Source organism: Nicotiana sylvestris, chromosome 4 (assembly GCF_000393655.2).
Source record: "Nicotiana sylvestris chromosome 4, ASM39365v2, whole genome shotgun sequence".
Lineage (NCBI taxonomy): Eukaryota > Viridiplantae > Streptophyta > Magnoliopsida > Solanales > Solanaceae > Nicotiana > Nicotiana sylvestris.
The window spans coordinates 100,472,159-100,480,045 of NC_091060.1; positions in this window are offsets into that span (position 1 = coordinate 100,472,159).

Below are 7,887 nucleotides of genomic sequence, written 5' to 3' on the forward strand. Positions count from 1 at the left end.
GGTTATGCAAGATTGAGACACGGGAGTAGTTCAAGAAGGAGTTGAAGAAGCAATTATACCCGATGAATGTGGTGTATGAGGCTAGGAGGAAGCTAAGGGAGCTTCGACAGACGGCCACCCCTCGGGAGTATGTGCGCGAGTTCACTACCTTGATGTTGCAAATCCCGACATTTTCCGAGGAGGATTCCCTCTTCTACTTCATGGATGGGTTTCAAAATTGGGCAAAGCAGGAGTTAAGAAGACATCAAGTAGCCAACGTGGACGAGGCCATAGCGGTAGTTGATTCACTTGTTGATTTCAAGATGGAGTCTTCCAAGTCCAAAGAGGACAACTCCGAGTGGGGTGGATGAGATCATGACAAGGACAAGGGGAAAGTCATAGCTGAGGCACACGAGGGCAATGTTGGGGGACATCCCATAACGGGCATGGGTGCAAGGGCAATGACAAGGGAAATAGTGGTGAGTGCGTGCCTAATGGAGCATGCTACTTTTGTAAAGGGCCGCATCGGGCGAGGGAATTCCAGAGTTGGGGAAGCTTGCAGCAATAGTCAGAAACTTTGCGCAGGCACACAAGGATGACACAAGAGAGACCGCATGCATAATGGGAATGCGGATAGAATCTAAGCTGGCAATGGATGATTTCAAGGCATATCTTAGTGCCATTCAAAGGGAGCATGGCGGCAACAAGAAAAGTAGGCAGGCGTAGTTAAAGAGAATGGTGAATTACAAAGTGATGGCACATTATCAGACTTAGATGATGCACCAAGCATAAGGGTCAAGCTTGATAGCAAGGCTGGGACCACGGAGGGCAACCAAATAGACTTGGTCGAGTCAGGGGAGATTCAGGCGAAGAGCAAGGAGAGGCATCCGATGGGCGGAGGATCGAGGTCATCATTGCTAACTATCCAAAGTAAAATATGGTGCAAGAAGAAATGTGACCAGTACCTTGTGACATGGGAAGGTGAATCGCTTTATAGGACATCATGGCTAATGGACAAAGATCTCCAGCGATGCTAAGGCAAGGTGCGCGCATACTTGTCAATGCTTTGTGCCGAGGGCGGCGCATAAATGGGTTGGGGAGAGTGTGATGATCCACCATGTCATCATGCCATATAGGATCCATTTGGCACATATACTTGCTATGTGTAAGGGTTACATAAGTTAGAGACTAGCTCTTGGTGGAATATTCTAGAAATAGGGAGAGTTTTCTTGGGAAAGCTTTGGATATATGGATTTGGTAGGAATACTCTTTAGAAAGCCTTAGGATATTCTAGTCATATAAAAATTTCTAGAAGGTGTACTTATTTGTAAATATGGAAGAACTCGTGGAACAATTATTATTTACATACTAACCCCTAGGTGACTAGTATAAATAGGGGGCATTCATTTGTAAATCACTAAGTAAAACAATCGTGACAAGGTGGGTTGCTCTGATAGTAAGCACCCTCCACTTCCAACCAAGAGGTTGTGAGTTCGAGTCACTCCAAGAGCAAGGTGGGGAGTTCTTGGAGGGAAGGATGCTGAGGGTCTATTGGAAACAACCTCTCTACCCTAAGGTAGGGGTAAGGTCTGCGTACACACTACCCTCCCCAGACCCCACAAGTGGGGTTATACTGGGTTGTTGTTGTTGTTGTTGTTGTTGTTGTTGTAAGTAAAACAATCAAGTTCTCTACAATAAAAAGTTTCCTTTGGCAAATTTCTCTTGTCTTTTCTTATCTACCATTTTCTTAACGATCTTAAGTGTAATATTTTAGGTTAACTTGGCATGCAAGATCGTGAGCAAGTTGTCAAGTGTCACACGTGCACTTAATTTTCTGTCTATATCTGGAAGTGTGACAAATCTATACACCTCGGAGTGAGGTTCCGATGGTTGGCAGAGCTTCTTGATAGAAATTTTAACCTACCTAGCATCAAGTTCATGGAGAAAGGCACATCAGAATAAGTGCCCGTATGGACATAAAATTTGATGGAAGATTTTTCCATTTTTTTTTTCCATTTTTTCGAAATCAGCGTTTGTTCATAAAAGTTTTAATTTTCACTTGAAAATACATTTTGGAAATTTTCGAAAATTTGAAAAACTGCAAAAAGCTGTTTTTCAAAATTTTCACTCAAATGACTCACAAAACTTCAAATACAACTCAAACTGAAATTTATGTCAAAACACAACTCTAAATTTCAAATACCATTTTCACTTGAAAAACTTTTTCACCATTTTTTCGAATTTTATGATTCTTATGTCCAAACGCCTACTAAGATAAATAGAAGAAGAGATACTCAAAGAAGTATTACAAGAGATCATGCATCGATATTTCATATTTGGCAACGTTTGAGCTAAATTATGTTGTTTTATGTGTAGGAGCATCGAAGACAAAGATGAGTGAAGGTTGCACAAAAAGAGGAAGAAAATGCACAAAAATACCAAGTACCCAAACCGTGCTACAGACCAAGCATAGCCAGCTTGACCGCGCTACAGGCCAGACGTAGCCAGCTCCGTAGCCAGGCTGACCGCGCTATAAGCCTGGCCTCACGAGGTCTATAACACGATGATCAAAAGTGCGCGAATTAAAATACTCCGACCCGGATTTGGACTCAAGGATTTCAACCCTAACTTATAAATATTCCCTAAGCATGTCTAAGAGGGGATGACGTTTTTGAGAGGGGATTTGACCTAAGGAGTCAATAACACACTAGGAGCAAGACGGAGAATTCTTCTATGAGTTTCGCACTTTCTTCTTCCTACTTTCATTATTGGTTATGAATTCTAGTATTGTGGTTTTGCATACTATTATGAATAGCTAATTTGTTATTTAGGATTTTGATGGAACCTTTTGTAGGATGAATTCTTATTATGTTTTTATATAATTAAGCTGTTGGATTTTTCTACTTGTTCAACTCCGTGTTTATTGCTCTTGATTGAATGATCATCAATTGACTGGGCCGATTTAGTATGTATTACTTGGGAAAGGGTACATATTTAGGTAATTATTGAACAACATCACTCCTAACGTATATGAGGAATCAATACGAATGGTTTAAAAGTGGGACTAGGAATAACGAAACCTTGGTGCAATCTTAGTGAGCGGTGAATTAGTGCTAGTTAGCGTAGTTCAGAAGAATATGTCTAGTAAATTGTGATCAAATGAGCGGTGAATTATATCTGCAACGATCGTTTATCCTTTTTAGAACTAAAGTTGGGCGTGATCAATCAACTATGCATCTCCATTTCTTTTTCCTCCCTTTATGTGATACATGATAAAGAAAAGACGTGGCATATGCTAGTTCTCACCAAACAAAAATTATTATCCGTCTCCACAAATTTCTCACGAGATTCCTTCCCATAGCCATATGCATAGGGATAAAGAAAAGGGCTTGGTATTATGCAACAAAGATATTCGAAAAGATTCAAAGAAGGAAACTACAAGAAATTCATGTATTATCTTTGCCCATATATGCAATAACATTAGCTTTTCCTCCAAACAGGGGATAGTTATAACATTTTGTGACGCAGCAGTTTATAATTTTATTACTGTACTTATTTTTTGGCAAAAGGAAAGAGATAATAATTTCCAACCCTAAATAGTTAGGAGGGTAAAATAGAATTGTCAGCAGACACATGGGTGAGAGAGAAAAGGAGTGGAGACCACAATTTAAAATAGGGAAAATGCTCAATAATACCCTTGTGGTCTTCGAAATGGCTCATTTATAACCTCCGTTTGCAAACTAGCATATTAGTCCCCTTGCCGTTAAATGCTCAGCCTATTACTACCCTTTAACACTAATAGGTCTTTTAAAGACCAGTTTTTTTCCCTTAAAATTCTACAGCTTGACACGTGGCACATTAAACCACCCTCCTTTTAATATTTTTAGCCCCTCCCCCCTCACCCACTTATTTACCAACCCTTTTAACATAACTCCTTTCTTTCACCCATCAAAATTATTCCCCGCAATTTCCTGTCAGTTACTAAGAAACAACAACTAGGGTTTTTTCCATTGCAAATAAAGGTCACTCCAGCACTATCTTTCAAGTCCAAAGACATTCTTAAGAGCTCCAAAACCAGGTCCAAGTTCTGGTAGTCTCCTTGTCCACCACTGCTCAAGCAAGTGGATAGAATGGTTCATACAATCTTGTCCCATAGCGACTAGTAGCTGACCCTTGCATTTACCCTTTAAGAAAGTACCATCCAAGCCTATTAGTGGTCTCAAGCCATCTTTCCAACCATGTTTCACAGCTTGGAAGCATATGTACATCCTTTAGAATATTCTTTTCCCTTCAGCTAATGCATCCTTTGATATGTTAATAATCACATCACTCTCAGGGTTGGTTTTCTTAATATCCTGCCCATATGCCTCAAGCCTATTGTATTCATCTACAAAGCTACCCTCCAACTTCTCAAGAATCATTCCTTTTGCCCTTTTAAGCATGGACTTGCTGACATTCAAACTGAAATCATCCTCCATATCCCCTCTCATATCCTTTGCCTTATACTTGGGATTATTTTGTAACTTTTTCTTAAAATATATAGGTAAAGTAGCTGCACTAGCTCTCCTATTTTTGAAGCATGGATTACAATTGTGGTTTGGGTTCAAAGTTTTGATTTTGAACCCAATAGTCCCACCATCCTCTGATATAAGACATACAAAAGGGCAACCAACATCACACTCATATCTGGTTCATGTTGAGTCACTTTTTTAACTCTCAGCCCCTTCTTGTTTGCTATAGCATCGAAATTTACAAACTGTCTAGCTTTTTGCATGTCCTTAAATGTCATCCCAAGTTCCAATTCCTTGAAGTTGTCTAAATTATTTGTCACTAATCTCTTCTTTTGCATATTAATACTCTCAATATATTCACAATCATAGTCATGATCAGATTCGGAAAAATCATAAGAATCACTGCTATGTTCACAATCACTGACAGCTTCAACATCTACACTATAAGTTTAAGTGTGATACTTAATGTCTAGTGCAAGGGCTGTTAGATCAAACTCATCAACAGCAAAAAATGAATTTCTTTGAACTTTTGACATAAAAAGACACTGCAGAGCCCTAATACCATCATCGTTTTCAACTATATAATACCTACCAGAAGGGCCTGTTACCAACAATCGCTGAACACCAAAAAACCCTAATTTTGAAGTGAACTCCTGACAAATATTTCTAAACAGCATTAACTTCGAGTCAAACCTAGCCCACATGTGCACCATGTTCTTGTTATAAACCAACTTAAGAGAAAGTACCCAATTACCCTCATAATTGAAAATAATATCAACTTTATCAATCATCCTTTAGTGGTAGGCCACATGCAAAAGAGGGGAAAAAGACAAACAAAGATGGACCACATTAGCTATTAAAGTATATTATGTATTGAAAAGGAGATGACAGAAATCGAATAAAGAAACCACATAAAGATAACACCTAAGCTAGAAACACCAATGACTCCAATAACATCATAGAAAAATACAACTTTGCATCAATAAACTACTATTAAATATCCCTCAATAAATATAGAAATCCAGTCACATATGTACTGCAAAGTAGACCAAACCCTACCCCAAAATAATTAATTACAGAGGAAAGAATAAAATTGAACATACCTTTTTGTGTTATATTAGAAATCAGACGAACTCTACTTCAATTTCCCCTTCAAATGGCCGATCGTTTGCAGTGGAAAAAATCCTAGTCGTCATTTCTTAGAAACAGAGAGGAAATTGGGGGAATGATTTTGATGAGTGAAAGAAATGGGCTATGTTAAAAGGGTTGGGGAGGGTGGGTAAATAAGTAAGGGGGTAAAAAATATTAAAGGAGAGGGGTGATTTAATGTGCCACGTGTCAAGCTGTGGAATTTTAAGGAAAAAAAAATTGGTCTTTAAAAGACCCGTTAGTGGCTGGGCATTTAACGGCAAAGGGACTGATTTGCTATTGTTGACTTTTTCAATAATAATGTTTTGCAATCGTGGGTAGCTCCTAAGGTTTATTTTGAATCGTTTGGTTGGTAATTTGCTAGATTTTGTTGGTTCGGATGCTTGTTTGAAAGGCAAAGTTGTGGTTGAGCTTTGAGTTGATCTTTGGAGCGTGGTAAATATCGTGGTTAACCTTGACTTGAGGAATTATGATTTGTTTGCCTATTTGATACATGTTTAGATGTTAGGTACAACGTATATGTGAGGTGACAAGTACTTATGCATTGTTGTTGGGTTAAAGCATGCGGGTGAGACTTGTTCCCTGTAATTTATTGCCTATTTTGATCATGTTATCCATGCTTAAACTAGTTACATATCAAATTGATCGTTCTTTCCGCGTTTATGGGATTTCTATGATAATTGAGTATTGTTTCTAAAGTTGAGGTTGGTATTGTGAAACCTTGTTGACGTAAGGCTTGTTCTTGTTATTCTATCTCCCTGTTGTTATATGTTCATTGTTTTATAGTAAGCGAGATTGTTAATGCACGAAGGTTGATGTCGTGTCGTATTTGAGTGTTAATGTACAAAGGATATCATGCCATATTGTGAGAGTTAATGCACGAAGAGTGAAACCTTGTCATATTTTAAGAGTTAATGCACGAAGGGTGATGTCATGCCATATCTATTTATTTATGATGAAAATGAGAGTAGAAGCACGAATGGTGATGCTGTGCTATAATATTATTTCAATGTAAGGTTGAGAGTAAAAGCACGAAGGGTGATGCCGTGCAGTTTCCTTCATTGTGTTTATTCGTTTTACTGGTTAAAGGCATATTGACTATTCTGGTTTCATTTCCTGCTGTAATTATCATATCTTGTACCCTTTTTGCATGTTCCCTCCCAATAGTACATGTTTAGCCTTTATCTATTGTTATCCTGCATGTATATTGTTATCTGCACAAGTTATTTATGTGGTGTCTTTTCATAGCCTCGTCACTACTTCGTCGAGGTTAGGCTCGACACTTACAGAGTACATGGGGTCGGTTGTACTCATACTATACTCTGCACTTCTTATGCATACTTTGGTACTGGCCCCAGCTGATTGTGAGGCATAACAACTCATTTGCTGAGTTGGAGATTCGAGGTAGATCTGTTGGCCCTGCTTGTCCCCTATACCCCTTTCAGCAAAGGTTGATGTGGTCTCTAAGAATCTTCTTCCGACCTCTGAGGTGGTCCGTCAAGTCCTCTACCCTCCGTTGACCTTGAAGTCCCCTTCCATTTCCCCTATTTACTGCTCTTTCTTTCGAGATAGTTGTACTTCTTTCAGACTCTGTTTGTAAAAAAATTCTAGAAGCTCGTGAATTATGACTTCAGATCCGGATTCTATTAGATATTATTGGCTTTTATGTTATTCCGCACTCAGTTTTAGTTTTATTTCGGCTTAATTGATCTTGTTATTGAAATTGATTAAAATTGGCTTATAAATCCTCTAATGTTGGCTTGCCTAGCTAGTGAAATGTTAGGCGCCATCACGGTCCCAAAAGTGGGAATTCGGGTCGTGACACTGGTGCGGGCTAAAACTGATAATAACCCTTTAATTAAGAGCCCGTTTGAAGGACACTTGTACAACGAAACATTTTTATATATTCCATTACTTTCAATATTTAGTTTGACTTGGCACAAGTTTAAGAAAAAAGAAGACTTATGAAATATGTGGTCCTAAAAGCTTAATGGGCAAAAACTTTGTAAGGTCATAATATTTGTGTGGCTATAAAAACTTTTCATTAAAGGTAAAGTTGGTAAAATGAAAGTGTGTCATTTATATTGAAATGAAAAGAGTACTATTTTGTTTGTTCAATTATTTTTACTATTTTTAACAATTGACTGTTATATAATAACTATAACAATATTTGACACTTTAATCTTATTTCATTGCTATAAACGGAAAAAAATACTGAAAACTCATTTTTCAAGTTGTAGATGTTTTG